The following is a 15,366-nucleotide window of genomic DNA, read 5'->3' as shown; positions in this document are numbered from 1 at the left end:
TTATTCAAGAAACTTTCAAGGAACAAAATTCAGTCGAGGAACAGTCCAACTCCTCCTACTCATGTTTTGTACGTACCAAAGTTTAAGAGTTGTCATATTCAGTAATAATATACGCTGTCAACTAAACTAACAGTAAGATGACCAAAGGCACTCCCTTCACTCTTATTCCTAAATTAGGCAACTCGATAAGCTGGATGAGTTGTCGACTTGTTGTATAGTTAGTGAAAGAACAAGAAAATTAGATAAGTGACGGCTAAATTAACTTGGAGATATACCAACAAGTTAAAGAAAAGTTAGATGGAGATTAACTTAATATTCAACGAGGAAAATGCTTTACCACTGAGTCACTGGCATAGGAAAGATATTCACCAAGAGAAAAGAAAACCTTGAAAGTTTATATTCTAAAAACAGAAATGATCAACATAACAAAGAAGACAAACCCAACTCTGCCATCACCAAAGCTGGTATCAGTATAGGCAATGAGCCTTCTATTCTTGTTTAAACTACTCGTCGGCCCTCATGCGGAGCTATAATATCCTCTAACCTCCTCGCTACTTCAGGCATTTTCGGTCTATGTTCGGGAACACTTTCAACACAAATCAATGCTATCTGCAAAACCTTCACCATTTCTTTCTCGATATTTTGATACATCAACAACTCTATATCGAACACTTCCGCAGTCCAATCTGCAGGAGCAATAGAAGCAACCCAGCTGACTAGTTGAATGGCCTTGTCATTACCTTCAGAGAGCATAGATGGCTTTCCAGTAAGCAGTTCGAGTAACAGGACTCCAAAGCTGTAGATATCAGAAGCTTGGGACAATTTTTTAGAGTCTGTGACTTCTGGGGCGCAATACCCTGAAGATTGACTATGCCGCGTCCAGGCACTGCTCACTAATGTTGCCAATCCAACTTCTGAAACACAACCATATCCATATGCATTTAGGAAAATGTTCGAGGCTTTTATATTTCCATGTACAAGATTCTGGCCAGCTTGTGTGTGGATGTAAGCAATACCCCTTGCTGCCCCAACTGCAATTCTTAGTCGACTTTTCCAATCTAAAGAAATCTGTTTCTTGCCAATGTTTCCTGCAAAGATGATAAATTCATAAGGTTATAATTGCTTCCAAAATATTACTTAAAAAAGGTTTCCATTATATTTCTAAAGGTGAGCTGAGAAATACTACTGGAATTATATACATAAAATAATAAAAAGAAACAATACGATAAATAGAGTAACAATAAAAGAGAAAAAATATGGTTGTTGATATGGTAGTGGTATTGGAAGGAATCGAGCCAGTTTTGCACGTAGTTCCTTAAAACAAATTCGTCCCCTAATATGGTACAAGAGGACGGATGACATCTGTTTTCTATGATACAATGGTTGAAGGCAGCTTATTAGCACCTTGACATTGTTTTAGGCAAATTAAGAATGCTCACAAATCTATCACATAGTCAGACCAAAAAACCCTCTAAGCTGCTAAGAACAAAACTCTTGAAAATAAAGATAGGAATTGTTGACTTCAAAAAATGTACCTCCAGATGGCCAACAGATTCTGAAACCTCTCACGTCCAAACAAGCTGTACACTTGCACATTAGGACAAATCGTTAGACATACATGACCTTCTCCGGTGAGGGTGGAGCCGGCTGCGTGTACTCTGAAGGTTAGTTGGGGAAGAAGTGTATTAAGTGTGGGTTGACTTTTAACATGAGCCTCAATATAAAACAAAGGGAGTCGATCTCAAGGAAAATAGTGAATATAGAGAAAAGTGATAAAGTATCAAAGTCTAAACTTGCATTACCTTCGAAACGACACCAAGTGTGAGCTTTTATAGTAAGAGAGGGTGAGTGTAGGCCATCGGATGAGAGAACATGTGGCCTTTCCCTCTTAGACTTAACTTCCCATCAATGGCATCAATCAATCATAGTGCATTAATGTTAATGCTGACTTCCTTTCCATAAGTTATAGCTTGCGACGGTTGACTTGACCAAGTGGTTTGGCTATGGCAGGGGATTGTCACATCAATCACATCGGTAGAATTGATTCGGGGAGTGTTCGGCTAAAGAATCTCGCTCCCTATCTAGGTTCAGCTGTATATGGGTTCAGTTACACATGGGTTTGGTCACACATGGGTTCGGCCAGTTGTTTCAATCCACATGTATTCAACTTGTCTATGTCGACTCAGTGGACTTGAACACGTCTACGTTGACTTGTCTACATGTACTCAACATGGGTTCTGCTGGAGAACACATAACATTAGTCCCCGAAGTCCATTATAGATATTTATATAATGTGTGGACTTGAAGAGTGGGAGAAAGAAAGACGAAAAAGGAATGTGGTATAACACTCAATCCCCGAAGTTCAGGTATGGATAAATATAATGCGTGGACTTGAAGTGTCGAGCTTTAAAAGATGAGACGATACCATGGGTAGAGGCGAGTACTAGGTGGAAGCCGTAATGAGGCTTCGAAAGGGAGAAGTGATGCCATGGGAGAAGCGAGCCTGCTTGGGCAGTTTGAATGTTGTTGGCATTTATTGCAATTGATTGCTCAACTGTCGTTTGGACTTTCCAAACAAGCCATATACCTGTACACTAGGACAAATCGTTAGACACACATGGCCTTTTTTGGTAAGGGTGGAGTCTTCAACACGTACTCCGATGGTCAAGTCAGCTGGGGAAGAAGTGTATTAAGTTGGGACGACTTTTAACATGAGCCCCATTTTAAAACAAAAGGGGGTCAGTTTCAGGGAAAATAGTGAATATAGAGCAAAGTTATAATGTATCAAAGTCTAAACTTGTATTACCTCTGAAATGACACCAAATATGAGCTTTTATAGTAGGAGAGGGTGAGTGTAGGCCGTCGAATGAGAGGACACATGACCCTTTCCTCTTAGACTTAACTTCCTATCAAGGGCATCAATCAATCATAGTGCATTAATGTTAATGCAGACTTCCTTTCTATAAGTTATAGCTTGCGGTGGTTGACTTGACCAAGTAGGTTGGCTATGGCATGGGATTGTCACGTCAATCACATCAGTAGATCTGATTCGGGGAGTGCTCGTCCAAAGCGTCTCGCTTCTCGCTCCCCATCTAGGTTCGACTGTATATGGGTTCGATCATACATAGGTTCGGCCACACATGGGTTTGATCACATAGGGGTTCGGCCAGTTGTTTCAATCCTCGATTTAGTGGGACCCAGATATGGCCTCTGCTGGAGAACATATAACAGGAGTAAACTCTCAAAATTTTGGTGTGTGGAATAAGGAGAACACCTCCTTATATAGCACTTGGATGATGAGTCTCAAAATTTCTAACTATTTTTGTATTAACACCAAAATATGTTACAATAGCCATTAAGGCTTTATAACCATCAATTCAATACAAAATTAACTGGATTGAAACCAACAACTTCTTGTTACAATTTCTCATTTACCATTTATTTAACATTTTTTCAACAATTATCAACGTGAATGAAATTAACAATAATGATAGACAGGCATGGTGTAGAATTCAACAGTTGAAACTTGCATAAGATAGGTATATATTACCATTTGAACTTTCCATTGTGTAAGGATCTTTACTTTACATCAGGTTGTTTCATGTAAATTTTTTTCTTCCAAATCTCTATTCAAAAAGGCCATTTTCACATCCATTTGATGTATTTTAGGATTGTGCTCAACAGCAATGGCTAGTACCATCCTTATGGACTTTATTCTTGCCATAGGAGAATAGGCATCAAAGTAGTCTAAACCTTTTCTTTATACATAACCTTTAATTTCAAGGCTAGTTTATTTTATTAATTGATTCATCTGCTTTTATTTTCTTCTTAAAAATCTACTTAGATTTTAAAGGTTTTACACCCAAGGATCCACAAATTTTCAAGTGAGATTTTGCAGTATGATATCTATTTCTCTCTTAATGGTCTCTTTCCACAAAGGTTTTTTTAATAGAGCTTAGTGTTTATTCAAAAGTCGGAGATACGCTTTCTAATAGATATGTTAAAAAATCCTTACCAAAATATTTTTTGTCTTGTTCTTTTATTACGTTAGGCTCATCTTGAATCTCTTTGACAAATTTAGTCCTTTTTTGGATTACAAGGAAATGCATGTTCAAAAAGAACGATGCATTTCTTGATTTTATTATTGTGTTCTTGTGCATGTATGTGATTTTTGACTCGTGCATAAGAAATTGAGATGCACTACTAGTATGTACGTAGTTGATGAAAATGCAATAGACTGTTTTTGGACCTATTTTTACGTTCTGAGTTGTCGGTACAACCACTTTATCAAGACTTCTTCACATTCATAAGAATTTATAGAAAGTCTTCATTTTCATAATTTATAAGGGGTATTATCTTCCTTTTTTTGAGACACTTTATTTTAAAAAAAAATAAAAAAAAATTTCTCGATGAAATAACTTTTCTCCACGTGTTTTGAGGCATATCAAAACTTAATAGCATTACATTTATCATCCTTTTCAAGGTACGATTCTTCTGCTTAGCAACACCATTGACTGAGGCAAATAAGATGTTGTGATTTCATCGACTATACCATTTTGAGCACAGAACTGACCAAAAAGGTATTCATACTCACCGCCATATTCACTTCTTAGCACCTTCATTTTCTTATTGAGATTATTCTCAGCTTTATTTTTATATGGATCAAATTCTCTATAGATCCATCCTTAATTTTGTACTATCATAAACAAAAGTAATAAAATACTTATTAATTCCTCTTGTTCTATCATGTTTAAATCATATATATCACTAAGAATTAAGTCAAGGGGTTTTTGTGTTTCCTTCAAAACTTGAGTAGATGACATTTTCAAATTTGCCTTTGCACAAGTTTCACATTTGTGTTTTGAATCAATTTGGAATGTAAGTATGTGACTCAAGTTAATTAACATTTTTAATGTATTATAATTAACATGTCCTAATCCACCAAGACATAGATCGGTAGACTAATGGAAATAAGCAGAAGAACTAGCTTTGTTGATGTTTTATTTGACAGTAATTATATTTAGCTTAAAAAGCCTATTGGATGTAGACACCCATTGCCAATAAAAAAGTCCACTATTACATAAAACCATTTTATCGAACTCAAAAACCATGCAGACACCATGCTTACTAAGTAGCGAGCCAGAGACTAGGTTCTTTCAAATATTTGACACATACATCATGTTATTTAGAGTTACCACATTCTCAAAGGTTATCTTTTGGATCACTTTTCCTTTTCCCCTTGAGATCAGAAGTAGTAGAATTTCCCATGAAGAGCTTCCCTCTATTCTCAATTTCATCCAATAAAGTGAACAACTTTTTGTTAAAGCATACATATTGAGATGCCTTAGTGTCAATCCACCATTCTCCTGGGTTGGACCAGACTAGATTCACTTCATATATCATAGTTAACAAGCTAATCTCAAAAGTATTATGGACGATGACATCGATCATATTTGCATTTTTTTTATGACGAGGGAACCCGCAGCCGTTTCCTTTCGGGTGTACACTGGATAAACTTTCGGGCTAACACAGTAACCTGCAAACCACGCCAGACAGGTAAACCGCACTAGGCAAATTCGATGGGACAAGCTCGACCGAGAAAGTGTTGATAGGGGAAATCGAACTTGTGACCAATGGTCTTTGCGCTCACCTACTCCACCAACTCGATCACCTCATGAGGGGCTCATATTTGCTTTTTTGTTTCTATTTGTCTTAGGCAACTTACTGTTATTTTTTGTGTTCTATCTTGTCACAATTGAAGCACTTTCTTTGAAAGTTCTTCTTCTTTGAGATTCACCATTTAGGTCTTAGCCTGGATAATTTGTTATTTGGCTTATTCTTCGTCTTGGAGCTTTGACCATCCTTTACAACGTTGGCTTGGTCTCATGCTGGTATACTCCTCGATTATCAGATCTTCTATTGTCTTCCTCAATGTGAAATTAGATAATAAGATCTTCAACAATCATCTCCTTTTGCTTGTGCTTAATGTAGTTCTTGACCCATTTCCATCTAAGGGACAGCTTCTCAATAGTAGTGGTTACTTGGAAAGATTTATCGGTGACATCCCTCAACATGGATCTCATGTAAGATCATTTGGAGCTCTTGAGCTTTACTAATCAAAGTTTTGGAGTCGACCATCTTGAAATTTAGGAAGCGGCCTACCATAAATCATGGCACCAACATCCTTAGTTTTATTTTTTCGATTGAGAGACTCCTAGAGCTCCTTTGCTAACTTCTTTGCACGATAGACATTGTAAAAAGAATCATTGAGCCCATTCAAGACATAATTTTAACACCAGTATTCCGAATGTTTCCAAGCACATATTGCATTGATGACTTAAAAGTCATCTCATCCTTCTTTAGATGCAGATGATCCTTAGTCAGGAATATTGAATTTTTCTGATTTTTCTCCATGAGTATGTTGGTATTGTTGGGGTGTTGACAACAAGAGTAGGCTCATGGGCCACAGCTGTGGTTATGTTAGTAACAACGGTTTCACTTATCATTTTTTTGAAAGATCAAATAAAATATGTTAATTTCAGGAATAGAAAATTATGTTTTTCTTTTTTCTAAAGAACTTCAAAAATCGTGCTATTTTCACATTAGGAAAATGTCCTAATTTTTCAATCAAAAAATATGCTTTTTTTTTTTTTTTTCCAAAATTGTTTGGAAATTATGCTATTTTCTCAATCACAAAACTATTCTAATTTTTCAAAGGAAAAATATTCTTATTTTTCCAACATAAAATATAGCTATGATCCCACTTAAAACTCAGTCTCCTAGACAAAACTTCTCTATATCATAACTTTCAATTTCCAATATTTATAACTTTTGTGAGAGAATATTACTTTTCACAAAAATAATATTGAAATCCAGTACCTCCTTCGTCCTTTGAGAAGAATATATTTCAAGATGTTAGAAAAAATACAAAAAAAAAAATAATGATAATAATAGAAATTTGTTGAAATTATATAAACAAAGTAATGAAAATAATGATTAATTACAATAAATAGAGTAGCAATAATAGAAATGAAATTTGATTATATAGCACTTGAATTAGGGAGTTTCAAAATTTCTTATTAATTTAAGGATTTTGCTATTTGTACATAAAAAATACATAATGGATTATATAATATGATGTGGATGGAAAATATTGGATGAAAAAGTTGATTGTATTTTAAATTGGCAAATGGCAAGGTGTCATGTGGCATTATGTAATTCATTGTGTAAATCTTTATGTACATGTAGTAAGATCCCTAATTTTATATTAACACCCATAAATGTTACAATAGCAACTAAGGTTTTGTAACCACCAAGTCAAAAAATTAACTAGAGAATTGAAAAGTTCGTTATTACAATTTCACATTCACCATTTTTTTTTCTCCTTAACAAATTTTTGACAACGAATGTTGTAAGGATATGAAATGAGCTCCAGATGAATAAGTTGAAGGATTGACCTTATATATATATATATATATATATATATATATATCCAAGTATGCCAAATCGTACCAAAGACTTCAATCCAGATTGCATGTGAATGTGATAACAATATAATTGAAAGAATTTTCGATGTTGAATGATGTAGCTTTATCATGTCCATATTTTATTAGTTCATTTAAATACACACGCATATTGCAGTCAAAGGATTGTAATTCAAAAATCATAAAGGGGAACTATGATGTTTCACTTACCATGTAGCATGCCAAATACACTCCCCAGACGATGGTAATCATACACCACAAGTTTTACATCATTTGTGTAATAGTATGCCATCAACGTAGCAACATTTATGTGTTTTATTCTTCCCAGGACCTCCATTTGCTGCTGAAATTTTGTTCTTGTAACAATAACTTCACTCAATCGATTAACCACAATTATAGTTCCATTTTCCAGTTTTTTCTTGTACGAATACCAGAATTTTCCCTTCCCAAGAACCTCTGCAGATACCCGCAACACATCTTCAATGTCAAAATCAGGATTAAAACCCTCAAAGAAAACAAGATTCGGTTTTGTGTTCATCTTAATAATATCCTCCATCATCTTCACTACTTCGGCCATTTTAGGTCTTTTCCTTGGGGGTTTTTGCAACACAACTCATCCCTATTTCCAACGTCTTAACCATCTGTTCCTCTATGCTACGGTTCCTCAAGAGCTTCACAGAACACATTAGCAATTTGCTCCTTGCCATTGACAGAATTAACCAATTTGACTAGGTTGACATCTCCAGCATGTAAAGATGACTTACGAGTAAGAAGTTCAAGCAGCAGAATTCCAAAGCTATAGACATCTGACGCTTGGGACACATTCTGGGTGTTCTTGACTTCTGGGGCATGGTGCCCTGCAGTTATCTCGACTGGTGTTGGTATCATGCTAGCCAAGGCAAAATCAGACACACAGCCATACTCTTCTGAATTGAGGAAAATGTTCGAAGATTTTATGTTCCCATGGACAAGCTTCCCACCACCTTTCTTGTGAATGTGAGCAATACCCCTTGCGGCACCTACTGCAATTCTTAGTCGGGTATCCCAGTCTAATTGAGTCCAATGCTTGTCAGTTACCCCTGGGTAGATGAGAAAATTGTTGAGTTTAGACACCAAAATAGATGTTTATTTATGAAATGGATTTTTACAATTTTGGACACTCACATGACCACTATCTAACATTTTATTTACGAAAATTTCTCTCTCCAACATAACAAATTCACACGACTGTATCTATATCTCTCAATTTGCTAACTCTCTTCTTAATTCTCACTCATCTCTGACACACTTCTCACTTCACTCTCACACATGCATATACTCAACACATGTATACACATGTAGAGTCAAAAACACATTCACACGGCTGTATCTATATCTCTCAATTTGCTGCCTCTCTTCTTAATTCTCACTCATATCTCACACACTTCTCACTTCACTCTCACATATGCATATACTCAACACATGAATACACATGTAAAGTCAGTGGCTTCTTCTTCTACACAAAAGTCGGTGGCTTCCTTCTAGCTTTTTCCAATATGTCGGTGAAGGATTTATCTAGAATTGTGATGGTCTTCAATGCCAGATTTTTCTATCTATATTATTATTCTTTAGTTTCCTTAAAGAAGAAGGTCCAAGAAATGAGATGAATAACCCACACAAATCTAGAATTTTCCCTAAGTCGGTGATGATCTTCAATTCTCTCCTTTAACACCGACTTTTCATTTTAATTCTTTTCTTCTTATAATACCCAGTTGTGCCTGAAACTCTTCAAATTTTGAAGTACTGAGTCATTTCGTTAACATGTTTGCAACTTATTCTTCAGTGTTAACATGTTTCAAGTCTATCTTATCTTTAAGCACTTTTTCTCTAACAAAATGGTATTGCACTTTGACTTGCTTAGCTCTTGTATGGCACAGTGGATTTTCTGCTATACGAATAGTTGATTGGTTTTGCAATATAATTTCATTGCATAGCTTACTGGTTGATGTAGATCCTTCATTGGCTGTGTTAGCCAAGTACTCTCTTAAGCTACTATCATTGCTGCTCTATATTCCGCGTTTACTATTGATAAAGACACGGTTGGTTGTCTCTTATTACATCATGATACTACATCTGATCTGAGATTGAACATGTAACCAACCAGTTGTCGATCTTCTTGTGTCCCGACATCAAGCATAGTCCACATCACAATAGCCAACGAGCTTGCAATCATTATTTTTCATATAAAATAGCCCATAATCAATTGTTCCTTTTACATACATTAGGATCCATCCCACTACTACAAGGTACGGCTTCTTTGGCTTTTCCATAAAGCGGCTTCCTATTCCAACTGAATGTGCAATATTAGGTCATGTCAGTATCAAGTAGATTAAGCTCCTCACTAGTTGTCAATACATGGTTGCATTCTCCAAATCCTTACCTTCATCTACAGATACGAGGGAGTTAATCTCGATTGGAGTGGGTATTGTTTTACATTCGATCATCCCAAACTTTTGTAAGAGATCTTTGGTGTACTTATACTGGCACAAGAATAACCCTTCTTTTGTTCTTTCCATCTCGAGTCCCAGAAAATGATTTAGCTTTCTAAGCTCTTTCATTTGAAATCTCATCAATAGATTATTTCTGGTTAGCTGGATTTCATCTTCATTGTCTCCAGCGATGATAAGATCATCCACATACACTAGCACTACTGTTAATTTTTCATTTTGTGCCTTGACGAATAAGCTTTAGTCAGTTAGTGCTACTGTGTGTTTGCTTTGAATTAAAAATTTGGCTATCTTTTCATACCATGCTCGTGGTGCTTGCTTTAACCCATATAAGGCTTCTTTTAGCTTGCAAACATATTCTAGTTTTTCTTTATTCTTTAAACCTTTGGTTGCTCAATGTATACATCTTGATCAAATTCTCCATCAAATTCTCCATGGAAAAAAGTATTTTTTTCACATCCACCTGCCATAGCTTCCAGGACTTGCTCGCTGCTAAAGCTATAAGCACTCATACTATAGTAATCTTTACCACTGGACTAAAAGTCTGATCATAGTTTAGATCATATTGCTGCAAGAATCCACAAGTTACTAACTGAGCCTTGTATTTTTCAATTGATCCATCGGGACGTTCCTTTACTTTATAGACCCATTTGCAGGATGTAGGCTTTAGTCCATTAGGTATTTTACCTTAAAGCCATGAACTCCTCTTCCTTTACCTTTCTCCACTCATTGTATTGGATCGCTTCTTCAAAGGTTTTTGGCTCTTTGGCACGATCATCCCTTTTTTACTGCTGGGGTAGCATACTTGGGGTTTGGTTTTCTTTGTCTAGTTGATTTTCTCAACTGTGGTTTTGGGCTTGTTCTTACCTTAACCTCCTCTTGTTGACTTGGCTTTATCTCTTCTAGTATTGTCTGATGTATACCTGTCTTCTAAGTATTTTATGTTGCATCATTAAACTCCTTCTCTTGTCACTTAATTCTTGTGTGTCTTTTTTTTATTCAAGACTTCGTTGTGCTTATGTGATATTCTCTTGTAATTTGTTGCCTATTTTCTTTAAATCTAATAGCTCCACTCTTTGCAGCGTGCACTTCTTCTAACACTTCTTCTGATTCTAATAGTTCTTCCTTCTGTGGAGTCCACCAAGAAGATTCTTCATGAACCACGATGTCCTCTCCTAAGTCATGGATCCAATCACCTTTCCTGAATTATCAATCCAAGCATCTTCACAATCCATTTGTTCAGGTGGGACTACCACCAACACTGATTTGTCATTTATACTTGAATTTATTTTCTTTTCTCGAGCCTTTTCAATTAATGTTGCGGATGCTTCAGTGTCCCATCTTTCTTCGCTATTATACATCTCTTCCTTGTTGGAGGTTGTCACATTTCCTTCCGCTGACTCCTGTTTAAACCAACAGTTTCTAGCATAATAGCCTCGTTTTCCATATACAAAGCACATGCCATTAGTTAATTGATATCCTTGACCTCTCTTGTCACAATTTTGTTGAGCTCCCCATCTGGAAGGTTCCTTCAATCCTTCATCTAGATTTATTTTCTTTTAATTTTTTATTATTTTGTTGACGATTTTGACCTTTTCTTTTATTGTTGAATAACACTTCTTCCTATTCTTTACTTATTGAGACCCCTAACATTTGTCTGGTCAACGCTTTTTTGTCAGCCAGCAAATTCTTGAGATTAACTAATGAAGGTTGCTCTAGCAAACCATGTATTTACGACAATAAACTTCTAAATTCGGGTCCAAACCATGTATGATTATTCTTCTCATTTTAGACTCAAAAATCTTACTAGAAGGATCTAATTCTAAAAGCGCGTTCTCCAAAAGCTGCAAACTCATATCATTTTTTTTAAGAACAGTAAGGCCAAAGTGCCCCATACCTCATTTGGTATAGTTTTATACCTTATGTGCTCCAACAAATCTTCCTCAATTGTTATCTTTATAATAGAAAAAAGTCTTACCCATTTTGATTCTCCATTTCTTCAGAGCTCCGGCTTTCTCTATCGACGTCATATCACTTTAGCCAATTACTTCCCACAAGTATTTCTTTTGGAGATTGGTCTCCATCCAAGTTTGCCATGTGGTATGATTCTTATTATTGAGCTTTTTCATTTTGCCTACCACTTGTAGGTTGCCCATCATGACTTGAGTTACCTCCCCAACCCCCCTCCCCCGGTAATCAAGCAAGCTATATGAAATCTTCACAATTTCCTTTTGTGCACAATCTTGAGAATCTCAAAAATTCTTTCCAGACTATCTGGCTCTGATACCAAATTGTTGATCTCTGATACAAAATTGTTGAGTTTAGACACTAAAATAGATGTTTATTTATGAAATGGATTTTTACAATTTTGGACATTCACATGACCACTATCTAATATTTTATTTACTCAAACGAAAATTTCTCTCTCCAACAAAACACATTCACACGGCTGTATCTATCTCTCTCAATATGCTGCCTCTCTTCCTTCTTAATTCTCACTCATATCTGACACATTTCTCACTTCACTCTCACATATGCATATACTCACACACATATGTATACACATGTAAAGTCAGTGATTTCTTCTTCTACAAAAAAGTCGGTGGCTTCCTTCTAGCTTCTTCCAATATAGCGGTGAAGGATTTATCTAGAATGGTGGTGGTCTTCAATTCCAGATTTTTCTATCTAGATTATTCTTTAGTTTCCTTAAAGAATAAGGTCCAGGAAATGAGATGAATAACCCATACAAATCTAGAATTTTCCCAAAGTCGGTGATGATCTTTAAAAATTCATTTCATTGTATAGTAATATTTTGATATTGAGGCTTGGAGTCGGATATGGTAGGTGTTAAAAAGATCGTGCTAAATTTAACTACTTACAAGTTCTAAATTGGTTATGTAGAAGAATTCGAGAAAGCCATTCAACATAGTGAACCTGCTAATTAGATGCTTAAATTTAGTGTGCCTGTAGAATACTTTAATGAATAAAGAGCAATCTTCAAAATCAAAACTTTGTATGTGGTTAGAATTTTCTTCAGATGTATAAAAATAGTGGGGACGAGACATACATACCATGTAATAATGTAGATACGCTGCCATTACTGTAATGATCATACACTAAGAGCTTTTTATCTTTGGAAAAATAGTAAGCCTTCAATGCATACACGTTTTCGTGCCTGACATTTCCAATGACCTCCATCTGTTGTCTGAACTTCTTTTCTGAAATATTGACTGCATTCAATCTCTTCACAAAAACTGTTATTCCATTATCCATTGCTGCATTATATGCATTTACAAATGTTCCCTCCCCAAGAAACTGAGCAGTAGACCTCAACAAATCATCAAGGTCAAAAACAGGACTAAAACCCTGAACAAATACCAGTCCAGAAACCTCCTCCTCAGCAGATTTTCGTTCTTTTGCAAGTTTTCAACTGCGGATGGAGGTACCTGCTGATACGAAGATGAGCTTCGAGGGCTTGAAAAATCAAAAGGCACATCAAGGACTTGAGAATCCAAACTGAAATCAGATGGTATAGAGCTGGCACTTGGGGTCTGATCATGAAACATTCGCCATAGTTCCTCTCTCCGGATCACAGCTCCCACCAATCTCTCCCAATGGTCGTAGACGTTCGACATCTCTCTTCAACGTAAAAATTCTCTTGGTAGGTCAATCAAAATAAAAATTGCTGAATACTTACCTCGTATCCCAATATTTCCTCGGTACTGATATTGACATTGCTGGGCCTTTCGTTCATTCTTAAAAAATTATATTCCAATGGCTCATACGCGCATTGGCGTCAGAAAATGGTGGATAAATGGACGAATCTTCTAGGTAATTACTATTCAGCAATGAAATAGCAACTTTCACACGGCAGCCTGTTAGCTCTCTATTAAAATCAGGTTTTGATACCCTCCATGTGATTTTAGAATGGATAATTATGTTTGGTCTCAATTAAAATCACTTTTTGATACTTTCCATGAGATTTTAGAATAGAAAATTTCTTGCAGAGAATCTACCCGTTGCAGCATTCTACAGGGTTAATTCCTTAAATAGTAATCAAACTTCAAAACGTTCCTAAATAATGACTGAACTGGAGGTTACTAAGCTTCAAAACTTTCCTAAATAGTCACTGAATTTTGCAAAAAGTTCATAAGAGATCACTCAACTTTGCAAATTGAGACCTCACACATCATTGATTTAGTGACATTCTAGAAACTTTTTGCAAAGTTTAGTGACTATTTAGGGACGTTCCTAAATAATGACTGAACTTAGCAAAAAGCTCACAGGAGATCACTAAATTTCAAAACTTTCCTAAATAGTCACTGAACTTTGCAAAAAGTTCATAAGAGATCACTCAACTTTGCAAATTGAGACCTCACACATCATTGATTTAGTGACCTTCTAGAAACTTTTTGCAAAGTTTAGTGACTATTTAGGGAAGTTTTGAAATTCAGTGACCTCTTGGGAGCTTTTTGCTAAGTTCAGTGACTATTTAGGGATGTTTTAAAGTTCGATGACTTCCTGGAGACTTTTTGGCAAAGTTCAGTGACTATTTGGGATATTAACTCGCATTCTACATCCCAAGGTAAATTAGTTTATTTTCAAAATGTACTATCCCTTGCCTTCTTCAAAGACAAAACTACCCCTGATTAGAATTATTATTATTAATTTTTTTTTTTGGGGGTTTGGGGGATCCTTACAAATGTCGGAAAAGACACAAATTAGTTGATAGGTCTTATACTGACAACATTCAACAAAACATATTTAATTGCACAAGAGCCCGTATAATTCATAGCTGGATCGATTTTTTCATCCAAAATCACAATCAATAATTATGTTCTTATAAAAAAAACCTATTCTCGAGTTAGAAGCATGAATAATCTCTGAGCTAAATAAATAGTTCCTCATCCTCGCATTATCAAACCGTATTTGCCATGTATGCCAATATTGATTATGAACACGGCTATAATCAATAATATTCACAAGTAAATAAAAATATAAACTGACCGAACATTTTAATATACAAAATTCTAACTTATTTTCCTTCAGATTACCCAACAGGATAAATATGAACAAGGTAGGACAACAATTTCAAGTATGAATGTGACAATAAAGATCATGATATACTACTAAATCAATTAAACAATTTGGCCAATTATTTCCTAGTTAACATACTAGAGAATATAAATCTGTTAAATAGAAAACAAGATCAGGGAAAAGAAAACTATATCACGTAAACTAATTTCAATAAATAAATATCAATTTATGAAACTGAATAGGATCCAATCTAAGCCCCAGATGGTGTTAAATTTGGTGTCGAACCTAAAGATTTTGTTTCATAGGATGGTCTATTGCCCATATTGACACTTCTAATATCCTCAACCATTTTTACTACA

General features: G+C 35.6%; 1 pseudogene; it reads right to left on the bottom strand.

Annotated features, from left to right (window-relative positions):
* Positions 1-342: 342 nt before the first annotated feature.
* Positions 343-13,792, bottom strand: LOC111407043 (annotated as a pseudogene).
* Positions 13,793-15,366: the final 1,574 nt, after the last annotated feature.

Source organism: Olea europaea, chromosome 12, assembly GCF_002742605.1.
Source record: "Olea europaea var. sylvestris chromosome 12, O_europaea_v1, whole genome shotgun sequence".
NCBI lineage: Eukaryota > Viridiplantae > Streptophyta > Magnoliopsida > Lamiales > Oleaceae > Olea > Olea europaea.
This window is presented reverse-complemented; position numbering and strand designations above follow the sequence as displayed.